This window comes from Sarcophilus harrisii, chromosome 2, assembly GCF_902635505.1.
Source record: "Sarcophilus harrisii chromosome 2, mSarHar1.11, whole genome shotgun sequence".
NCBI classification, from domain to species: domain Eukaryota; kingdom Metazoa; phylum Chordata; class Mammalia; order Dasyuromorphia; family Dasyuridae; genus Sarcophilus; species Sarcophilus harrisii.
The window spans coordinates 612,572,261-612,596,062 of record NC_045427.1 but is presented as its reverse complement, the minus strand read 5'-3'; the positions used below and the strand labels follow the sequence as shown (position 1 = coordinate 612,596,062).

The 23,802-nt window shown below is 39.0% G+C and overlaps 1 long non-coding RNA gene across 3 annotated transcripts in view; it reads left to right on the top strand.

Annotated features, from left to right (window-relative positions):
• LOC116421944 overlaps positions 1–23,138 on the top strand; it is a 29,247-nt gene extending 6,109 nt beyond the window's left edge. Inside the window, exons 2-4 of one of the 3 annotated variants that reach the window (XR_004232540.1) lie at positions 6,322–6,529; positions 15,909–16,017; positions 22,387–23,138. This is a non-coding gene — a long non-coding RNA (uncharacterized LOC116421944). The other 2 variants (XR_004232541.1, XR_004232542.1) reach the window with 2 other exon arrangements.
• Positions 23,139–23,802: the final 664 nt, after the last annotated feature.

Sequence of the window (23,802 nt, the reverse complement as noted above, 5' to 3'; positions counted from 1 at the left end):
TACCTGCCTCATAATAAGAATAATAATGACAATCGTGGAGAGTGTTGGTATGACCAGAGAGTGATGAGTAATAGGATAAGAAATGGGAATGTGAGAGAGAAATATGGCAGCTGTAGTAGGAACACTTATTTTACTTTATTTTTGTCTCAACCTGTGATTTCATTCATGTATGGAATTCCTGGTATTGAAATTCTCCCCTCCAATATAGATGACCAACTGTAGGGAGCACATTTTTGCCTTTTTTGTATCCCTACCACTTAGTCCATTGTCTGGCATTTAGTAAGCACTTAATAAATGCTTATAACTTACTCTTGGAGAGTTGCTTAGGACACTGAGAAATGAAATCATTTGCCCAGTCAGTAGAGATCAGAGGCCGCATTTGAACCCAGGTTTACCACTGTTCCACTGGGCTGCTAAACCATGCTCCTTGTTCAAAAGAGGTGAGAAATTCAAGATGAAAAAATGGGACCTACTTTTTTAGATATGGCCAATATGGAAATTTGTTTTGTTTGCCTTTGCAAACCAGAGTTCTTTTGTCTTTTTCCAGGGGGAGGGAGAAAATGAATACTTGTTAATTGAAAAAAAATTTAATTTTAAAAAGAAGGTAGGCAGATACTTGTTGCTTTTACAGACGACACAAAACTGAATAGCTTGGTTAATACAGCATGGACAGCTAATAAGATCTCGGCAGGCTAAAAACACTGATCTGAGTCTGAAAAGTTGAAATTTATTTGGGATAAAATATTGTTTTACATTTGAGTTCAAAAATCCATCTGCCCAAGTACAAGATAGGGAGATCATCTAAAAATGATCTGGAGGTCTAGTGGTCTAGTGGAGGTATAGTGGTCTCCAGTCTCAATATTAGTCAATAGTATGATATGGTGGCTTTGAAAGTTAACTAATGGGATCTTAGGGGACCATGTTATATGAGAATTGCTGAAAAAAGGTAGGGATTTTTTTTTTTATCTTAGAGAAGAGAAGGCTTAATAAGGGGACATAACAGCTCTCTTCAAATGTCTGAAGGATTAACTCATAGAAGAGAAATCAGATTGGTTCTATATGTCCTTAGAGGGAAATAGGAACGAGGGGAAGTTGATAAGAGACAGATTTAAGTTCAATGAAAGAAAAATTCCTAACAATTAAAAGTGTCTAAAAGTGGAATCTGCTGCCTCAGTAAGTTCTTTCAGAGTATAATGCAAGGTTTAGTAGAGTAGGCAATTAATAAATGTATGTTGATTTGACTTCTTTCTTATTATTAGACGTCTTCACTCAAAGACTGACTGGCCACCTTGTTCAGGTGTTGAAGAAGGGAATGGGTTTGGTATTTTTTTTTTTCGATAAAAGTTAGACTCTTCCAGTTCTGAGATTCTATGATTCTGGAAGGTTTGGCGTTTGATCCCATCCCTTGCTAGATGGTGAGGAAAGTCATTACTATCTGGTGATCATGAACAAACAGTAATTTATCTCCTAACTAATGTAGTTTAAGAGTAAATTATGAGTAAGAACAGTTGGATCTCAGGATTTAGAGCCGAAAGAGACCTGGGAGAACATCTCTTTGTTTTATAGATATGCAAATTGAGACCCAGAGAGATTAAGTGGTTCACCCAATGTCACACCGAGAGTAAAGTAGCAGGACCAAAATCTAGGTTCTCTGCCAACTCCAATATTCTTTCTGCTATGCCGTCTTAGAGTGATTCCTAAAAAAATGAATCAGAGTTTGGCATGATAAAAACCTACATGATGAGCTGAGGGTCATTAATCTTTCTTCCTATCCTGGATTTTCAATTGCCTATTTCACATTTTTACTTGGAGATCTTGCTGTCACCTGAAAATCAAATGTCTCTCAAACAAGCACTCTTTCCAATTTCCCTGTCGCTTGTGATGGCTCCACTCTATTCTCCAAGTCAAACAAAATTGGGATCATCTTAAAAAAATTATTATGAGTTTGACAGGTACCTACAAATATGATAATTTCCACATGCAAATAAGAACAGAAAAAGAAAACTGCATATTAAATTATGAATCTCAATTATAGGCAGCTTGTTTTTAAAGTACAGAATATATTTTACATAGAAATTCCAATACTGTCCTGCTTGCCTGTGTCTATTTCTGAATTTCCTTCTGTTCTTTTCTGAGTATTTTATAAAAGTTTCATTAATACTCTGTCCTTCCTCCCTCTCTCCCTTTCTCCCTTCCTTCCTTCCTTCCTTCCCTCCCTCCTTACCTCCCTTCCCTCTTTTTTCTTTACTTCCTCCTTCTTTCCTTTCTTTCTTCCTCCTCCCTCCCTTTCCTTCCTTCCTTCCCTCCTTCCCTCTTTCCTTCCTTCCTTCCCTCCTTCCTCTCTTCCTTCTTTCTTTCTTTCTTTCTTTCTTTCTTTCTTTCTTTCTTTCTTTCTTTCTTTCTTTCTTTCTTTCTTTCTTTCTTTCTTTCTTTCTCTCTTTCTTTCTTTTTCCTCCCATGTAATATAGACCAGCAAAATAGTTTCACATAAATTGAGGGAATGCCCATCAATTGGGCAATGGCTATATAAGTTGTGGTATATGATTGTGATGGAATACTATTGTGCTATAAGAAATGAATAGCAGGAGGCTTTCAGAAAAACCTAGAAAGCAGATTTACATGAATTGATGCAAAGTGAAGCTAACAGAATCAGGAAAACATTGTATACAATCAATATTGTAACAATGATCAGTCCTGAGTGACATAGCTATTCTCAGCAATGCAATGATCTAAGACAATTCTGAAGGACTTGTGATAATGCTATCTACTTCCAAAGAGAGAGCTTTGGAGTCTGAATTCAGATCAAGGCATACTTTTTTTAAACTTTATTTTCCTAAGAGTTTTTTGGCCTGTTTTTCTTTCACAACATGTCTAATATGGAAATGTTTCATATGATTGTACATGTATAACCTATATCAAATTGCTTTCTCAAGCAAGTGAGGAGTGGGAGGAAGAGAATTTGGAATTCAAAATTCTTTAAAAGAATGTTAAAAATTATTTTTACATAAAATTGGAAAAAAGAGAAAAGGACAAAAATAGTTCCACATATTGGCTGTGTCAGAGAATGCATGTCTCATTCTGCACCTCTTGACCACCAATCTTTCTGTGAAGAGGTAGAGAATATGATTCACAGTTATTTTTCTGAAGTGACTTTTTTATCTTCCTATGTAGTATTATTACATAAATTGTTCTCCAGGTTCCGCTCATTTAACTTGGCATCAGTTCATACAAGTCTTCCCAGGTGTCTCTTAATCCATTCCTTCTGTCATTTCTTATATGGGTCCAGAGGAAAAAGTGAGATTGGGGACTTTGCACAGCCCTCCCTCACTTAAATTCAATTCCTTTGCATGATCATTTGGTGTTATGGCCCTCTTCAACTAGAGCACAATAACATTCTAACACATTCATAAACCATAATTTGCTCAGTTTGCCAATTGAGGGGAACACCTTTTGTTTCCAGTTCTTTATTACAAAAAAAAATGCTGCTCTAAATATTGTTGTACATACACATGGATCCTTTCCCTTGCTTGTAGTCATCTTTGACTCACCTGTTCCTTTCTCTTCCAGTTACCAAAGAACATTTATTTTTCCTTTCAAATGCCTTTTATTTGCTATTCCTTCTTCTTTCTCACCACTAATACCACAATGTCTGCCTTTATCACAGTTGGATTACTACAACAGCTTACTTACTTTTTGACCTTCCTGAAGTCAGTCTCTTCCCCTCACCAATCCATCCTGTATACTGATTCCAGATATTCTTTTAAAATTTTTTTTAATTAACAGGAATGTATTTTTCTTTCTCTCATCCCCTCAACTGAGAAAAAAATAAATAAAGAGAAAAGTCAAATCCTTATAAGAAATATGCAATCCAGCAAAACAAATTCCCACCTTAACCATGTCCAAAAATATTTGCCTCATTCTTCATCCTGAGTTTATCACCTCTGGCAGGAGGTAAATATTGCTTCATCTCTGGAATGCCTCTGGAATTGTGGCCCATTGTCTGTTCCCAGAAGAAGATTCCATATCTGGAATGTTCTCCCTTCTCTGTTGCAGCTACTGACCTCCTTGGTTTGTTTAAGTCTCAACTAAAATCCTACCTTCAATAAGAAGCCTTCTTCAACCCTCTTATTTCTAGTGCCTTCCCCTTTTAATTCGCTCCTATTTATTCTCTCTCTCTCTCTCTCTCTTTCTCTGTATATATATATATATATATATATATATATATACATGTTGTCTCCCCCTTGAGAGTGTAAGCTTCTCAAGGGTAGGAACTGTCCTTTGTCTCTTTTTGCATTCCCAGTGTTTAGCACAGTGCCTGGCACATAGTAGGTACTTAATAAATGTTGATTGATTGGTCATTGTATTGATCAAAATTCTAAAATCTTTCAAAGTTGTTTGTCTTCTAGAATGATATTTCTTAAACATGACTTTCATTTTTTTTGCTCCTTTGGTAAAAACACTTATGGTGTTTCCCATTTCCTACCAGATGCTTCTGTCTGGCTTTCAAACAATCTGGCCCTACCCCACTAACTAGTCTCATTATTTTCTTTAAAAAAACAAAACTGTCTCTGGCTTTATTTGAGAACACACAACAAATATTTAGATATCAAATGGAGGAGGAGACTCAGGGAGTGGCAGGAAGTCACTCCTGTCCCAGTAAAGTCAGTTTACTTTACAGGGTACTTAAGTTTAAAGGGAACAGGCCAGGTAAGGCTGAGAGTCATGATCTCAGCTCTATTGGTTACAGGAAACTCAGGCTTCTTGGTCTCAGCTACTTATCAGAAAGGTGGAAGCCTTCCTCAGGAAGTAGTGGGCTCCCCCAGTCTGGGGAATCTTCGGAAATTGAAAGATCATTTGTCATTATGTAATTGGGATTCCTTTTGTATATGAGAATTAGATCAGAATTCTTTTTTAAAAATAGTATTTTTCTCCAATTACATATCAAGACAATTTTTAGCATTCATTTTTACAAGATTTTGAATTCCAAATTTTTCTCTCCCCTCTTCTGAAAATTGGAGGCAATTTGATATAGGTTATATATGTGGTATTATGTAAAACATATTTCCATATTAGTCACAGTCGTGAAAGAAGAAACAGATCAAAAGGAAAAATACCAAGAAAAAGGATAAAGTAAGTGAAAAAAGTATGTTTTGCTCTGCATTCAGAGTCTATCAGTTCTTTATCTGGATGTGGATATCATTTTTCTTCACGAGTCCTTTGAACTTGTCTGGGATCATGGTGTTGCTGAGAAGAGCTGAGACATTCAAATTGATTGTCACACAATGCTGTCAATGATTGTCACATAATGCTTTCTTAGTTCTGCTTATTTCACTTTGCATCAGTTCGTACAGGTTTTTCTGAAATCTTCCTGCCCATTTCTTATTGCACAATAGTCTTCCATTACATTCATATACTATACTTTGTTCTGCCATTTCCCAATTGATGGGCATCCCATCAATTTCCAATATTTTGTCATCATGAAAAAGCCTGCTTTAAATATTTTTGCACATGTAGGTTCTTTTCCTTTTTTTTAAAGTAGAGCAGGAATTCGTAATGAAACTTTCTTGTGTCAGTCTAGTAAAATCTATGGACTCCTTTTCAGAATGTTTTAAATGCAAAAATAAAATATCTAGAATTACAAGGGATCAAATGAGATAACACGTAAAGCTTTTGCAAACCTTTCTTGGTGTTCAGTCCTATCTAATTCTTTGTGATCTGATTTGGAGGTTTTCATGGCAACGACACTGGAGTGATTTGACATTTAAGGAAATGTCCATTTTACATTGTCATTTTACAGATGGGGAAACTGAGGCAAACAGAGTGAAGGGACTTGCCCAGGATTGAACAGTTAAGTAGTGTCTGAGACTGAATTTGAACTCCCTTCCTGACTCCAAACCCAGGGAGCTATACTACCTGGCAGCCCAGCAAACCTTAAAGCATGATATAAATGCTCATTATTATTCTTATATTGAAATGCAATTATCCAAATATTTTTAAAACCATGTTCATTAGGCCCCAGGTTAAGATCCAGAGGTCCCATCTAACACCCAGATTCTATGGCTCTGATTCTGAGATATTCAGTTCTGCGAATTAGAGTGCTGGGCTTAGGAAAAATGGTCACAGTCAGTGTGCCATCTGGAGGCAATATGGTATAGGGAACAGAGCCCACCATCCAGAAGACCTGAGTTCAAATACTCTCCCAGTTACTTAAGAGCATAAATATAAGAATTTATAAGAGCACTGGGCAAATCATTTAATCATAGTTAAATGCCTTAGTTTCCTCTTCCCTAAAATTAAGGGATTGAACTTGGTGATCTCTAGGTTTCTTTCAAGGTCTAAATGGAGGGTCCTTTGACAAGTGGACCTCCCAGGAGGCAGCATGGATTTCCAGGAGGAGCATCTGGAGATGGATCCATATCCCCCCTGTTTCTTATCACGTCTGCCATTCCTGTGGGCCAAGTGTCTGGCATTCAGGCCCACCTTCTGTTGCCTGCCATGGTTCACCTGTCTGCTAAGTGCCTAACTACAGGTAGGTAAGGTCAGGGGCTCTGTGGAGGCAGGAGGTGGGCAGTTGATGTTGATTGGGCCTCTGTTACTAGTCCTCAAGACAACCAATGGTTCAATCTGCTGAGCCCCAGTGGATGGTCTTAGAGGAAGGGGAGCCTGTCAGTCACACTGGGAAATCACAGGTCCTTGTTCATCCTTTTTTCCTTCACCTGAATTGTTTTTTTTTTTCCTCCTTCCTCTATCAGTCTAAATCTTATAATTCTTTAACATCCAACTCAAGTGACTTACGGAGTCTTAGGCTTATTGAACAGAGGGAAAGGGTCCAGTACAAGAGAAATGATAATAGCCTGGTACTCTGTAGACATGTTCCATTTAGGGAGCCCAATGGCCTTTTGGGAAGAAGGAGGAGGAATAAGCATTTATTTATTTATTTATTTTTATTTAATAGCCTTTTATTTACAGGATATAAACATGGGTAACTTTACAGCATTAACAATTGCCAAACCTCTTGTTCCAATTTTTCACCTCTTACCCCCCCTACCCCCTCCCCTAGATGGCAGGATGACCAGTAGATGTTAAATATATTAAAATATAAATTAGATACACAATAAGTATACCCGACCAAAACGTTATTTTGCTGTAGAAAAAGAATCAGACTCTGAAATATTGTACAATTAGCTTGTGAAGGAAATCAAAAACGCAGGTGTGCATAAATATAGGGATTGGGAATTCAATGTAATGGTTTTTAGTCATCTCCCAGAGTTCTTTTTCTGGGCATAGCTAGTTCAGTTCATTACTGCTCCATTAGAAATGATTTGGTTGATCTCGTTGCTGAGGATGGCCTGATCCATCAGAACTGGTCATCATATAGTATTGTTGTTGAAGTATCTCATGATCTCCTGGTCCTGCTCATTTCACTCAGCATCAGTTCATGTAAGTCTCTCCAGGCCTTTCTGAAATTATCCTGTTGGTCATTTCTTACAGAACAGTAATAAGGAATAAGCATTTATTAACCACCTACTATATGCAGATACTCTGCTAAGCAATTTGTATTCCCACAATTTCAGACTTTAAAGATTCCTGTCTTGTCCAACTCATATTAAAAAAAGGAAGCAGCAGGAGCAGGAGCAGGGGCAGGGGTGAGAGCAGCAGGAGCAGACTGAGCTGTGGGCCTACAGCAGTAGAGTGCAAGGGACTATAGCTTCTACCTCCACATCTAGGCCCTCCCTCCCCCAAGGAAGCTTGGAGGTGTGAGGTAAGAGGAAAGCATAAAGGTCATATTTCCTCTCAGAAAGTGAGTTGAGTCAAGAAGGGAGGAGCCCAGTTAGGCTGGGCTGGGCTGACGTGTTTCCCTGAAAGCCCCACTTGCCCATTTGGGGAATTGGATGGGGAAGGGTGGCTAGGCTGCGGACTGGAGATGTACTCCTTATGGGGAAAAATTCATTTGGCATGCGTTATTTTCATCACGCTTTGTGCCTTCTAGAACCAAAATGATGAGTATTGAGGGGCCATTATATACTACCTAGTTCATTGATTTTTCACATATGGTAGTTTTGTCTTATCTTCTCACTCTCAATGTGGCCTGTATCTTTTTTCTTGTTGGGGTCTTTTTTAAGACCCCAAGCCTTCTTCAGGAAGGCTATCAAATTGCCTCCAATTTTCAGAAGAGGGGAGAGAAAAATTTGGAATTCAAAATCTTGTAAAAATGAATGCTAAAAATTGTCTTGATATGTAATTGGAGAAAAATACTATTTTTAAAAAAGAATTCTGATCTAATTCTCATATACAAAAGGAATCCCAATTACATAATGACAAATGATCTTTCAATTTCCGAAGATTCCCCAGACTGGGGGAGCCCACTACTTCCTGAGGAAGGCTTCCACCTTTCTGATAAGTAGCTGAGACCAAGAAGCCTGAGTTTCCTGTAACCAATAGAGATGAGATCATGACTCTCAGCCTTACCTGGCCTGTTCCCTTTAAACTTAATTACCCTGTAAAGTAAACTGACTTTACTGGGACAGGAGTGACTTCCTGCCACTCCCTGAGTCTCCTCCTCCATTTGATATCTAAATATTTGTTTCTCTTGAGAGATCACTAGGTGCTTCAGAGGCAATAAGATAAAACTTGACCCATGCAATGCTTTTCCTATATAGAAACTCTCTCCCCAAGCCTAGGGCAGTGCTACATCCATTCAAACGTTCTTTGATTTACTGGGTCTAGTCCACTTACCCTTATCCCAAGAGTCGACTGAAAGTCAACCTCAAATTAGGCTTCTGAGCTCAATAGAAGAGTTGGGCCCCTTGAGACTGAGACCGAGATAAAGTGTCATAATGTTAGAAGGTCGGGCCTGGAGTCAGGCGATTTAAATCCCATTTTTGGGTTCAGATCCAACCACTGAGATTCACTAGCTATGTGATCATTAACAAGTTACTTAATGTTTGTAAGTCTCAGTTTCCTCATCTGAAAAATAGGAATAATACCACCAATGGAACCAACCTTAGAGGGTTGTTACAAAGCTTAAATTAGATAACTGGTTATTTTGTAAACCTTAAATCCGTGAATTAATGGCAATAATTATTAAATTACAGCCAGGAGAAGTTAGGCCATCACTCCCCTGGACGTAAAGACAAGCTGATGGCCACCAGAGGCCGCCCTAGATCCAATTTTTAGTGAGCTCCCCTTGTGGCTACGGCGTCTTAGTCCAGTCTTTAGCTAAACTTTTTAGGATATGAAAGGAAGGGGGAGAAGATGGGAGCCTTTGGAGTTTGTCGCTTCCAACCTTAAACCTTCCATGTGCATGATTTGAGTCAGTCCTGGGACTCAGATACAGCTCTTGGTTTCCCTTTTTTGAGACCTTCAGCTCTCCTGGGCTAGAATGAGTTCTGTCCAGACTATCAGGGGAGCAGCAAAGCTGGTGGAGAAGCTTCTCACTCCCAATGTAGCCTGTATCTTTTTTCGTTTTGGGGTCTCTTTTAAGAACCAGTTCTTTTTTTCTCTTGAGGGATCACTGGGTGCTTCAGAGGCAACAGGATAAAAGCCCAAGGTAGAGAAAAAAACCATCTATCTATTGTCTCTTCCTTCTTTATATTCATTCCTTCTATTTTGGAGGGCACTGGGGGACCCGTGGCCTTCCGGTGCAATGGAAAGAACATTGAGTTTAGAGTTAAAGGCCTTGGGTTTCAATCCTAGTTCAGCCTTCTCTGCTATTGACTTGATTCATTTGCTTATCTTCCCAGGCTTTAGATTCCTCGTCGGTAAAATGGGAGGGAGGAGAGTAAGACTAGATAAACTTGAAGATTCCTACTTCCCAGATCTAAATCTACAATACTTCAATCATTATGGAACACCTCCTCTTTGCCTCCAGGGGAGGAACTTTTGCTGTAGAATCTGGAGGTCAGGCATTGGGAGATGTCCATGAGTTCATCGCTTTTCTACCCTTTTATATTTCTCTTCTCTGTTCCTTCTCTTCCCCACCCCCTCAGTGTGCCCTTCTAAATAGTGTGCTTTCCCTTGGGAGCCTTCCTTGACTTTCCACTGTCAACTATAGTATAAAATTATTTGTCCTTACAAATGGTGATGTAGTAGATAACAGAGTTAGGAAGATCTGGGTTTGAATTCTGCTTCATACCAGATATGTGAACCTGAGCAAGTCACTTAAGCCAGCCTCAGTTTCCCCATCTGTCAAATGGGATCATACAGAGACAGCATGGAATTGTAAGGATCAAATGAGATAATATATAAAGTACTTGGCAAACATCTCTATATATTATGTTATATATTTTATTTATGTGTTGTGTTTGTATGTACATATGGGTAAATATGCTAAACACACATGTGTATACATGTGTGCATACACACACATGCTATTCAAGGCCTTCCAACCAGAACATAATCCTCTATGTTCTCCTATTTCCCTAGGCTTAGGATGACCCCTTCCTGATCACAGTTAGAGGACCTTCCTTCAAGGTTCAGTTCAGCTGCCATTTCCCTCTTAACATCTATCCTGACATACTCCTACACTCTGTTGATATGAATTCTCTCTCTCCCCTAAGATTTGTTCCATAGCTTTTTTCCTGGATTCCAAAGTATTTATCACATTCTCTCTCTCTCTCTCTCTCTTTTTTTTAACCACAGTCATTTGAGTTTGTGACTCGATATTCTATTTTCTATATATATATATGTATATATATATATATTCTATATTCTATTTAGTCGTAAGGTCCTTGAGAACAGGGTCTATGTTATCTTTATCTCCATATGGCCCATCACACATATTTAGGCTTATTATATGTTTATAGAAATGAATTTGTGAAAGGAAGGGGTTGAAAGGTCTTTTCCTGGTTTTGTAGCTTTTAGATCTGTGATTCTAGGATGCTGGGCAGAAGTAGTCATGGAGACTGTGAAGGAGGTTTTCAGGACTGGAGTTAGATCTAGAAGATAGGATTCAGGTATAAGCAGTTTACAAATTATTCTCTATCTTTTGGTTCTAGTTTGGGATTTTTCTGATAGGGTTCTAGCTCTCAGATACAAAAGAAGGAAGGAAGTATCTGGAAAGAGTAAACTCTTTCCTCCATCTGTCCATTTTTCCTAGGCTTAACCAAGGCCTCCATGGCTGTTGTATGAGCCCTTCCTGCCAGGAGCATCTGAGTCAGATCCCAGGGGTAAGGGGAAGTAACTTTAGGCTGATAGTCCTGGCCTGCTGCCCATGATCTGCTACATTCCCTGGAACTAAAAAAATGGAACCAAGAACCAGAAAGGGTGTGAGGTTGAGAGTCCAGCTCAGCCAAGCCTTGTGGAGGAAGAAGCACTTGGCTCTCCTCCAGGGCTAGAGCTGAAGATCTCAGGCCGTTGACTTAACTGCTCTGTGTGGCAGAAAATGGAAGAAGAATCCCAAAGTCCACAGTCTCTGAGCTTCTTCCCCCTGAAGTCACAGTCAGGGTCTATGAGAAGAGAAGGTCTGGTGCATCTGCCAGGAGCAACAAGCTCTGGGGACTTTCCCAGTATCTCCTGCCTCCCTGGGTGTGGAGCTCAGAGCACGCTGGGGCGATTGCTTTATAGGTGACTCAGGGGGTGATGTGGGGGGGGGGGGGAAGAATGCCTCCTCATCCCCCACTCTCATACTCCACCTTCTGCAAATAATCAAGGAGTTGGAAAACAGGAGGTTCTTGTCTCCATTGCTCTGGGCTCCCCATCTTAGCACACAATAAAAATTATTATTATAGCTAATATGTATATATAGCTTACTATATACCAGGCACTGTGCTAAACACTTCATTTTTTTTCCGCAGTAAGATTAAGTATAGCATTTTATTTTTCCAAATATATGCAAAGATAGTTTTCAGCAATCACCTTTGCAAAACTCTGTGTTTAAAATTTTTCTCCCTCTTTCTCCTCCCTCTAAGACAGCAAGCAACCAATCCAATATAGGTTAAACATGTGCAATTCTTCTAAACATATTTTCATATTCATCATGCTGGGCAAGAAAGACCAGACCAAAAAGGAAAAAAATACAAAAGAGGAAAAAAGGCAAGCAAACAAACAGATAACATCCACCAAAAGGTGAAAATATTATGCTTTGATCCATATTCAATCTCTCTAGTTCTCTCTCTGGATGTGGATGGGTCTTTCTATCTCAAGTCTATTGGAACTGCTTTGAATCAACTCATTGTTGAGAAGAGCCAAGTCCATCATAGGTGATCATCATCTAATCTTTTTTATTATTAAAACTTTTTCTTTTCTTTTTAAAAAATTATTATATCTTTTTATTTATAAAACATATGCATGGATAATTTTTCAACATTGACCTTGCAAAACCTTCTGTTCCAAATTTTCCCCTCCTTCCCCTCATCCCCTCCTCTAGATGGCAGGTAGACCAATACATGTTAAATATGTTAAAATATGTTAAATCCAATATATGTATACATACTTATACAATTATCATGCTGCACTAGAAAAATCAGATCAAAAAGGAAAAAAAATGAGAAAGAAAACAAAATTCAAGCGAACAACAGCAAGAGTGAAAATGCTATGTTGTGATCCACACTCAGTTCCCATAGTCCTCTCTCTGGGGATCACCTAATCCTTAAATACTTTATGATTATGATCTCTTTTGATCCTTGTAACAACCCTGTGAGGTAGGTACTAGTATTATCCCCATTTTACAGATGTACAGATTTACAGATATGTAAATCTGAGTTTACAGATGTGAACTGAGACAGAGAGATTAACTGATTTGTCTGAAGTCACACAGCTAGGAAGTGTCAGAGACTGGATCTGAAGCCAGATCTTCTTCACTCCAAACCCAGTGCTCTATCCACTGGCTTCAGGGGAACAGTCAGAGTTTTGCCCTGTTCAGTGAATTTAATTCATAAAGCACAGTTTACTACATGCAAGATACCACACTAGGCTCTGAAGTTCCAAAGACAAAAGAGGGATTAAATAGCTACCATTCTCTGCTGCCATTTCTGTCTCATATGTTGTATGTGATCTGAATATGACATGAATGAATGAGTGAAAAAGCATTTGTTGGACATTTATTGTCTGTGGATACAAACACGAAAAGTAAAGCAGTCCTGCCTTCAAGAGGCTTACATTCTAAAAGGGAAGACAACGTAGATATGGAGCAGTGGAGGCTAGGGAGCCGTACTGTGGTCAAGGATATCATAGGGAGGGTGACTGGAGCTATTAACAGACATGCATTTTTCCAGGAAATGCACATTTTAGAAATATTCTGTCTATTCCCCCAAAGTACTAGAGGACACTGTTCTAATATAGGTGGAAAAATGAGGTTCAGGCAAGGGACAATACTTGCTTTTAAAAAGGGAAATAAAAAAACTATAATAAAAAATTAAAAAATAAATAAATAAAATAAAAAAGGGAAATAAAATCCTAGAGACTCAGCCCTGTTTTGGCAACGGATGGTCTGGGGAGATCAGGGAAGTTAGAGGATTGATATAACACCAAGCTTGCTGTTTTTTGCTGTCACCCTGTGGGCATGTCTGGACACCCAGGCCAATCAATCAAACCCTTCCAAGACTCCAGGGGCTGGCCGGGCCTCTTTTCCTGCAGAAAGAGCAATGATATCTGCTTCTGTCAGCACTGGGTGCTTTTGGACTTGGGATAACTGGCTGATAAACATGAAAACAGGGGGCATTCCGGACCCTCTGACAGCCCCTTATGCTCTCAGCCTCCCATGCTGGCGCCACAGGTCGATCACTCCCACACTCTTCTGGGCTTTAACTCCTTCCCAAAGTAGAGAGGATGCTGGCCAGGTGGCCTGGGGCTGAGATAAGGCGGGGTGGGGTTAAAATTTATATGCCTAAAAATAGAAGTGTGGCAATAACATTTAATTCGATAATATTAGCAAGTTCTACTAGGGAGAATATGCCAAAGGACCTGTAGCATGATTTGCATTAGCCTTAAGACAAGTCAAGACCGATCCTGAGACTGATTCAGTCCATCCTCATGGAATTACAGGATTTCAAGTTTGGCAGCCACAACGTATCTGAAAAATATTCTCTACTCCAATTTAACTAACAAGAAGTCATTCAGCCTTTGCTTGGATACCTTGAGTGAAGGGTGACCTGGAACATTTTTGGAAAGTTCTAATTGTTACTTTATCAAGTTTGTAATTTTCCCTATTGCTTCTTACTCTGCCATTCTGGGTCAAATCCATTGTTTTTCCTGCAGGACTACCCTTCAAATACTTGAAGACAGTGATCGCGTCCCTCCTATATATTAAAAATATTATCAAGCAGGGTTGTATTTGTACTGTGTAACAATACCTGACATACAGTAGGTGCTTAATAAAAGGTTGTTGTTTTCCTCTCTTTCCTTCAGCCAATCTCCATGTTGATCAAACATGAAGCTCTTCACCCTCCTGGGTTGACTTTGTCTGGATACTTTGTAGCTTAGCAGAGTCCTTCCTGAAATAGGGTACCCACAATAGAATGTATTACTCTGTATATACTTTGACCAAGATAGAATATGAGACTGTGTCCTTCTTATTCTTGAATTTTTTTTTTTTGATGGAGTATAACATTGGTACCAAGCTTCGAGTCAGATTTTGTGAATTTAAAACTTTGTCCAAGTGGCCTTGGACACTTACTAGCTGTGTGACCCTAAGCAAGTCACTTAATCAAGCTTGTGTGCCTCAGTTTCCTGATCTGTAAAATGAACTGGCAGACTACTCCAGTATCTTTGCTAAGAAAATCCCAAATGCGGTCAAGAAGAGTTGGACATTTCTGAAAAAATATGACTGAAAAACAACCACAACAGGTTGGGTTAGATTTCTTGACTATCATATTATATTGTTGATTTTTATCAAGTCTACTAAAACTCCCAGGTATTATTCAGATGAACTCCTACCTACCTCCACTTCTTCACTTGTACTCAGGGAACTGATTTTTTAATAATCCAGTATAAAACTTTCTATTTATTACTAACACATTTCATCTTGTTGGATTTGACCCAATATGCCAAACTAGTTGTTCAGGATATTTTTGCACTATGACTAATTTACCCAGTGTGTTACCTATCTCTCCCAGCTTTCTATCATCTTCAATTTGATAAGCATGCTATTTCTCCTTATCTAAATCACTGATAAAAATGGTACACAAGATCAAGCACAGATCCCTGAGATTTATCACTGGAGATCTCCTTCCACAGTGACATTTAGCCAGTAGTGAATGTTGTTCAAGCTGTTTCCCATACATGTTAAAATTATTCAAGATAATCTAAATACTCTTAATGTCAGAGACCATCTAGTCCAGGCCTGTGACTGATAATAATCACAATGTTAACAACAACAATAGACATTTTTATAACAATTTAAAAAAAGAATGTTGTTGCTCACTTATTTCAGTTGTGTCCAACTCTTCATGACCTTATTTGGGGTTTTCATGGGAAAAATACTGAGTGGTTTGCCATTTCCTTTTCCAGCTCATTTTACAGATGAGGAAACTGAGTCAGACAGGATTAAGTGACTTGTCTAGGATCACACAGCTAGTAAGTGTCTAAGGCCAGATTTGAACTCATGTTTCCTGGCTCTAGCCCAGTGTTCTATTCACTAAACCACATTAATGTGTACTCTTTGGTTAGATTAATGTTTTTCATCAGTTTCAACTAGTGGAGAAATGAATCATATTACTGCTAATAATCAGGGTAGAATAGTAAGTAAATCACATATGTTTTAGATCCAAGGTTGTGGATAGGAAAAGGAAACATTTATCAACATTACAGGCAGAAAAATTGCTAATGTGACTTGAGAAGAGATTATATGTATTTTAGGTGGCAAATTTTAGAGTCAATTCAAATACTATTGAGTGACTGTAGTCAAGTCACCTACACCTCAGTATTCTTATTTGTACAAAAATCAGGATGATTCCTACATTTCTTTTTAGCATAAAAGCTGTTATTCTGGGAGATGGAGAAGCTACATGGGCCACATGAAGAATGATTTCTGGGACTCTAGCCTACAGGTTTCAGCTTGTCATCCCACGTGAAGTACAAGTATGTATTATGCCTCCCTTGTTTTCAGCTTCTTTCCTTAGTCTAGACCTGTGATGCTATCAGTGTGGAAACCCCAGGGAAGAAATTCCCCATCCAAAGCCGATTGGCAGGGCTTCTGTGTAAGTTATTGTTCAAGACAGTTGCTGGGGGCTCCTGAGAAGTTAAGTGACTTTCCTATGGTCACATAGCCAACGTGTGTCAAAGCAGGGCTTGACCTCACATTTTCCTGATTCCAAGACTGATACTCTCACTACTGCAGCAAGATCCTGACTCTCTGTCGATTTTCACAGGTTTCCCTAGATTTGAAATCAAAAATCTTCTGTTCAAAATCTGGCATTGCTTCTTACCATCTGTGTGAACTTAGACAAATTCCTGGTCCTCTCAGGGCCCATTTCCCTATCTATAATAGGAGAGGAGAGAGACTAGATTATCTCCAGCTCAAGAGGCCTTTTTTATTTGAGCCTAGAAGTTTGGTCTTCCCACCTAACCTCTTGCTTTAAGACAGGAGGGCTGGTGGATAACAGTGCCATCACCTTCTCATCATGGATCTGAGTTTGAGGTAGCAAGTAGTTGACAATTGCTAACCACTGCTGACCCCCACAGTCTAATTTGCCAGACTCTGGTAACCACACAAGTGCCCACTTGCTTAAGACTCTATTGCAGAGGCACCCATTCCTCATCCAGCTTCTTAAACTGTGGGTTGAATGTGGGGTTGCAAAATTATGATTTATTACCAACAAATAAATGGTTGATTTGTATACCTATTTTATATACCCAGGGCATATAGATTTTAGAATGTAAAATTATTTAGAATTTTTTAGAAATAATTATTTCTAGATTTAGAAAAAATATTTAGAATAAAATTATTTTAGAATACAAGCTAATCATATAGAAATATATAAAATATATTAAAATATAAATAAAAAATTTATTTGTATATCCTGGGTCATGTAAAAATTTCCAGGGTGAAAAGGCGTGGTGAGTGGGAAAAGTTTAAGAAGCCCTGATCTAAACCATTTCCTTTTCTAAACTGGTATAACAAAAACAGCTGCCTCTCAAGAATGTGATGAGAATCAAATGAGATATTTGTAAAGTGCTTTGCAATCTCAGGCAACCTCACTGTTACTTCATATATGACTGTTGTTGTCTGTTATTGTTTCCCTAAGTGGTCTGTAGTTATGACTGCAGAGGCAGTTGAGGCTCTCTGGCGTTGCCTCTTACTCTCAGTGAGAATTCAGGGAACGTATGCTACAACTTCATACGTGACTGTTTGTTGTGTGTGACTATGTCCCTAAGTGGTCTGTAGCTACGACTACAGAGGCAGGCGAACCTCTCTGGTGTCATCATTCTTCGCATACTACCCTAAGCAGCAAGCATTGGATTTGGTGTAAGTAGGACCCAGGCTGCAGACAGAGGGGATGCCCTGGGGGTCCCTGGTGCAATTCAGGGTGGAGATCAAAGGTTTGAGGATAGTCTGACTCTTCTGTCTGACTCTCTTCTGATTCAGAAAGTGTGGTTGAGAGGAAAGAGCATTAAATTTGAGATCAGAAGTCCTGCAAGCAAACTACAACTCTGCTATTTCTTGTCATGACCACAGGCAAATCTCTATACCTTTTTACCCCATTTTTTTTTCTCTCACCAGTAAATGAAGGAGTTCAATTAGATTTTCTGTAAGTTACCAGGAGGTAAATAGGTAGAGTTCTGAGCCTGCTGTCAGAAAGACCCAAGTTCAAATTCAACCTTAGACATTTACTAGCTATGTGATCCTGGGTAAATCATTTAAATTCTGTTTACCTTAATCCACCAGAGAAGGAAATGGCAAGCTACTCTGCTATCTTTGCTAAGAAAACCCAATAAAGAGTGTTGGTATGCTAAGGTCCACTGTATCACAAAGAGTAGCATAAAGTTGAATCCTATGATGCTATATGGGAAGATAGGAAATTGCAGAACTAACTTCTTCTTGGAATGGACACTGGAGGAACCACAGTTCAGTTTGAACCTTTCCTAACATGAAGGCAAATGCCCTAATTTTCCACAATCAAAATCCCTGGATCACATTTCCAACCATGGTAGAGCAACCATCTCTGAGTCACCACACAACACTGAAGCATCCCCTCCGGGTCTAGACATTGCACACACCTCCTGGCTCTCATTCCTTCCCTGCCCTAAAAACCCCAATCTCTGCCTGGATCCTGTTTTGGACCCCAATTACTGCCCTTGTTTGCACTGTTGCTTTGGCATCTTGACCTTGATTCCAACTCCAATCTCATCCACAGTTTTGATCCCAATACCAGTCTTGAATCCAACACTAATCCAGACTACCTGGGTCTTAACCCAGACTACTAGTCTATTCTTAACCTGAACTGATTCTGCCTTGATACAGCTTTATGGGATTCAGGGGGTTGAAATTCAATACACTACAGGTTGGGAACCATAGACTATTTCAATTGATCATCAGAATGGTATTTTAAGTAGCCAAAGACGCCATATTGATATGAGTAAAATGGAAAGAAGCAATAGAAAATGCTTTGGAGATAGGGCTTCAAGATTGTCCCCCAGTTTACCTACAGAACTTTATGCTACACTTTTATTCCTAGGAAAACATCTCTGCTTCACCTCTGTCCACCCCCCAAAAAAGGAGCAGCAAAAGTGGGTCAAATGTGAATCAGGGCTTGTTGGGATTGACTCATTGCGGTGTCTGTCAGTTCCCAATGAGACAGAAATACCAGAGAGCAGCTGCCTGTTATCCTTCCAGAAAAGACTCAACCTCTGGGAGCATTCCCACCTTAAGCCTGGAGACAGAAACATGGAAACACATGGCTCTTAGCATAGGATAGGGGTTTTTGCTTTACAGCATGGAGGTCAGCACACATCAGGCCTACCTAATTCAATGGTTCTCTCCACTTGGTTCAATTTCCATTCAACTTTTCGCTTAGGGAATAACTTTGTGATCCTCTCAATTACAGCTGTCTAGTTCTTGGGTTCTGTCTTTGAATTCAGCATGGTACAGTGGAGAAAGTGCTGAATTTGGAATCAGGAAAATCTAGAGTTCAAATCCCACCTTTGATCCCTATAATCTGTATGGCTCTAGTCAAATCAATTAGTCTCTTTAAGCCTCATCCCATCCATTAGATGTGGTTAAGAAGATCTATAGTCCTGCTTCATAGTTGTGTTATGAGACTTAACTGAGATCATTTATATAATTTGCAAACTTTAAAGCTTTATATCACCATCATCATATCATCATCACTATCATCATCATCATCATCATCATCATCACTATCACCATCATCATCATCACTATCACCATCATCATCATCATCATCATCATCATCATCAACCTGTAGAGAACTCTCAGGAAGCTAGAAACTTCAGTAACTGGAATGTTCCCCTCCTCTTAAGATTACTCAAGAGTGCATTTAAGCTTGAAATCAGGGTTAAATAAGGTCCTGGCACAATTACTGGGGCACTGTGAACTTTAAGTAAGATTGAATCTCAGAAACTAACAACATGCTTCAGAGAGTTAAATCACAGAAAACAGAAACCAGAGTTGGTTACAGAACAATGTTGTTCATAGTAACATATTGTTTTAAGATATATAAGCAACATGATTTCTTCCATTAAATGCTCTGTTGAATTATCAGCAATCTTTTCTCCTTGTTCTCAACCACCATTAGCCCATTTGTTGTGCTAGCCACAGCATCAACCCACCTCTCCTTTTCTCTGTTTCCAGTTCTGGTTTGTCACCAATACCATCTCCATCTTGGACCTTACCTCTATTTCTTTTTATTTGTCTAGATATTTTCATTGTCTCACTGTTTCCTGCCTTACAATCTATATCTACAGGTATCATTCTCAATGTCTAGTAGAGTTCTTGTCACCTTTTTTTCCTCACAACAACTCTGTAAATTCTGATTATTCCATTTTTTGAAAGAGGAGACTGAAATTTAGGTTAAATGACTTTCCCATCATCATACAATTACTAAGGATTGAAGGTGGGAATCAAATCAGTTTCTCCTGATTCCAAGCCTAGCTTCTCTTTAGTATATCATATTAACTCTCAACTTCTCCAGCAATCTGAAATTCCTTAAGATCTCATTAATCTATGCTTCTCACCTAAATACTCTACAACAAAGGTTATTTTTTTAATTAAATTTTTTCTCTTCTACCTTTCTTTTCCTTTCCCCTTCCTTCCCTTGCTAGGGAAAAAATAAGAACCAAACCCTTAGTCAAGCAGAGCAAATTCTTGCATAGACTATGTCCAAAAATGTTTGTCTCATTGTGCATTTTAGTCTGTGTCCTCTTTAGGAGGAGATGAGGAGCCATCATTTGCTTTGGAATTGGGGCTAATCATTGCACTGATTAGTTAAATCCATTATTTGTCATTTTCCTTTTTTCTCAACTTTGCCAGTCTGATGTGGAATCTCAGAGTTGTTTTATTTGCATTTCTCCAATTTAATTTAATTTTTTTATGATGCAACCTTTATATCTAGGTCATACATCCATTTGAAGTTTAATTTAGCATTTGATATCAGGTGTTGATTTAATCCTAATTTCTTCCAGATTGTTGTCTAGTGAAACAGAAGTTCTCTGGGGTGTGTGTGTGTGTGTGTGTGTGTGTGTGTATGTGTGTGTGTGTTGGTCCTCTTCCTTAGTCAGTCTGGGGAAGTCTATGGGTCCCTTCTCAGAATAATTTTTTATTGTTTTTAAATGCATAAAATAGAATACATCAGATTACAAAGGAAATAACCATATTGAATTACAATTATAAAAAAGATTTTGAAAAAAAGTTAATGAGTCCCAGGTCAAGAATCTTTACCCTATAAGTATTAGATCTGGTATTTCCATGTGTCCATGGTATAAGTTATGATAGATTAGCATAGTACTATTCTCAGACCTACCACAGGTTCTCTATTATCTATCTATATACAAATATATATACATATGTATGTATATACACACATATTTGTGTCCTAATTGTCTCCTTCATTAAGACACAAGCTGTTTGCAAATATTTTATTTGTATTTCCAATGCCTAGAACAGTGTAGATCCTTAATAAACATTTTCTTGATAAGCAGACATTATGCAAGTGGGAGCTTTCCAGATTGATGATGGTTGTCTGGTAGAGAACCTGTGATAGATATGTATGCAAAGAAAAAAAGAAATACAAAAGTTAAATGCAAGGAAGTTTGAGAGAGTGCTGGCAGCTAGAAAGTAGAGTTTAAGCTGTATCTTGAAACAGGGCTTCTTAAACTTTTTCCACTCACAACCCCTTTTCACCAAGACATTTTTATATGATCCCAGGTATATAGGTATATAAAATAGGTATACAAATCAAACATTTACTGATAATAAATCATAATTTTGCAACTCCCACATTCAGTTACGATATCCCATATGGACTTGTGAACCACAGTTTAAGAAGCAGGATCTAAAAGAGATAAAGATGGGAAGGGAGGATATTCCAGGCAGGGCGCTTGGCCAATCCAGAAGCATGGAGATGGGAGATGGAGTTGAGTGTGTGGAAAAATTTCCCACCACTCTGCTTTCTGCTTATACCATCCCACAAGCAGGAGGGCCATATGGAAGAGCAAGAGTCTGATTTCTTCAGGCTGATTACTCACCATAGAGTTCCTTTCCCCACTTACACCCCTAGACTAGTGATACATGCACTATTGCTTTTGCAGTTGCATACTGATCCTCCTGGGGGCTATCTACTGGCCTGGACCTTGGGCTGACTCAGACTGGTAATAAAATGGCATGAGTGGACTCCTCCCTCCATCTGCACTCAGCAACCAGGACTTCTAGACTTTGATTGAGATCACCTCCAAGTCATGATCCAGGAGTGGTGTAGGAAGACATCATTAGTTAGCTCCGTCCTGGGCTTCCCGATTTGTTTCCTTTGCCAAACTTATGGTTTGCCAGTTTAATCCAAAGAGACTTTTCTTCTGTTTTTCTATAACCTCCAGACAAGGACAAGAGGCAAATCGGCCAGGGATGGGAACCGCCACAACAGATCCTGGATGGAATGACTCAACCTTCTTCTGGGTCCCTATGACTCTTTTGGGAAATTTGAAGACCTGGAATTTTGGTCAAGAATCCTGGTCTATTTTCCCAGAAAAGTAGCTCTCTGAGGCAATAGCTTTTAACTTGTTTATACCATCAATAAATTTATATCTGGTCCTCAAGATTTATGATGTTGGGAGGAGGGCAGTCAGAACTGGGTCTTACATTCTCATAACATAACCCTTATGGGCAACCCTTCCACCCAGAGCGGGCATAATGAATACTTCATCGTCCAGAACAATCCCTGCTGAATGCTTCTCTTTGCTCTGTCTCTTACCCCTTTTTCTCTTCCTTTCGGGCAGGTGGCAAAAACTTCCTGCTCCATTCCACAAAAAGGAAAATGAGACCATGGAGGGAAGTGACTCACTAGATTCACACGACAAGTCAGCAATTAAGCCACAAAAACAGATCAAGATTCTGACTGTTAAACCCACAGCTCTTACCACTGGAAGGTATTGCCCTACTGACCAAAAAGATACTGGTTCATGCCTTTGAGTTATGGGTGTGGTGGATGATTTAAGCATGCAACAGGTATTCCTGAGGCTGAATGGTTACCTCTCCTCTTCTTCTCCCCTTGAATCCATTGTGTATACCCCTTCCAGACTGATCATCCTAAAATATCCGTACAATCATGATACTCAAATGGTTTTCTTTTGTTTAGGACATCAAGTTCCAACTCCTCCACTTAATTCTTTATATGTTCCCTAACTTATCTCTAACGCAACCAATCCAAGATTATTTCTCTCTAAAATATGAACCTGTAAAGAAACATCACTAGAATTACTAGAATGAAAGAAAACTCACAGCTGAGTTTTTTTTCCATCCCACCTTCATTCAGGGTATGACTTGTAACCCCAAACTGGTAAGCTCTCCTTTTTTATTTCTACAGGGCCTTGTATAGTCTCTGGGGTACTTGAATTTCCCTAAATATCCTGCCCTAGGCAGGGGCAAAGTCTTTTTTTTTACTTCATCCAAGCCAAAAATGGAGTTTTCCATAAAAGACTTTGCTAGCAACTAAGGGAATAATAATAATTAGAATTAGAATTGGAATTTATATAGCATTTCAGGTTTACAAAGTGCTATACAGATGTTATCTCATTTGATCTAATACAAAAAGTATAGCAACAACACAGAATTTTTAAGCAAAGCAATTTTATCCAAAGGCATAATTTAACTATAGATCTGGCGACAGTTTCTGAATCCAGCATCTGGGTGAGCCCTTAGTATGTGAAAAACTGGCTTGTGGTTACTCCATTCCAGTATTCTAAATCGACTCTCTTCTAATCCTCTTTTCGATCAAATCCTTTAGTGAACCTCCTTCCAGCTTTCAGAGGAAATCCAGATTTCTACTCATTTATAGAGCCAGAATAAAAAAAAATCTTGGATCCAATTCCTTTTTTCTTTTTTCTTTCTTTCTTTCCTTCCTTCCTTCCTCCCTCTCTCCCTCCCTCCATCCCTCCCTCCATCCCTCCCTCCTTCCCTCTCTCTCTTTCTTTCTCCCTCTCTCCTTTCATTCTTCCCTCCTTCCCTTCCTCCATTCCTTCCTCCCTCCCTTCTTCCCTCCTCCCTCCCTTCCTCCCTCCCTTCCTTCCTCCATTCCCTTCTCCCTCTCTTTCTTTCTTTCCTTCTTTCTCCCTCCTTCCCTTCTTCCTTTCCTTCTTCCTTCCCTTCCTCCTTTCCTTCTTCCTTCCCTTCCTCTTTCCCTTCTTACTTCCCTT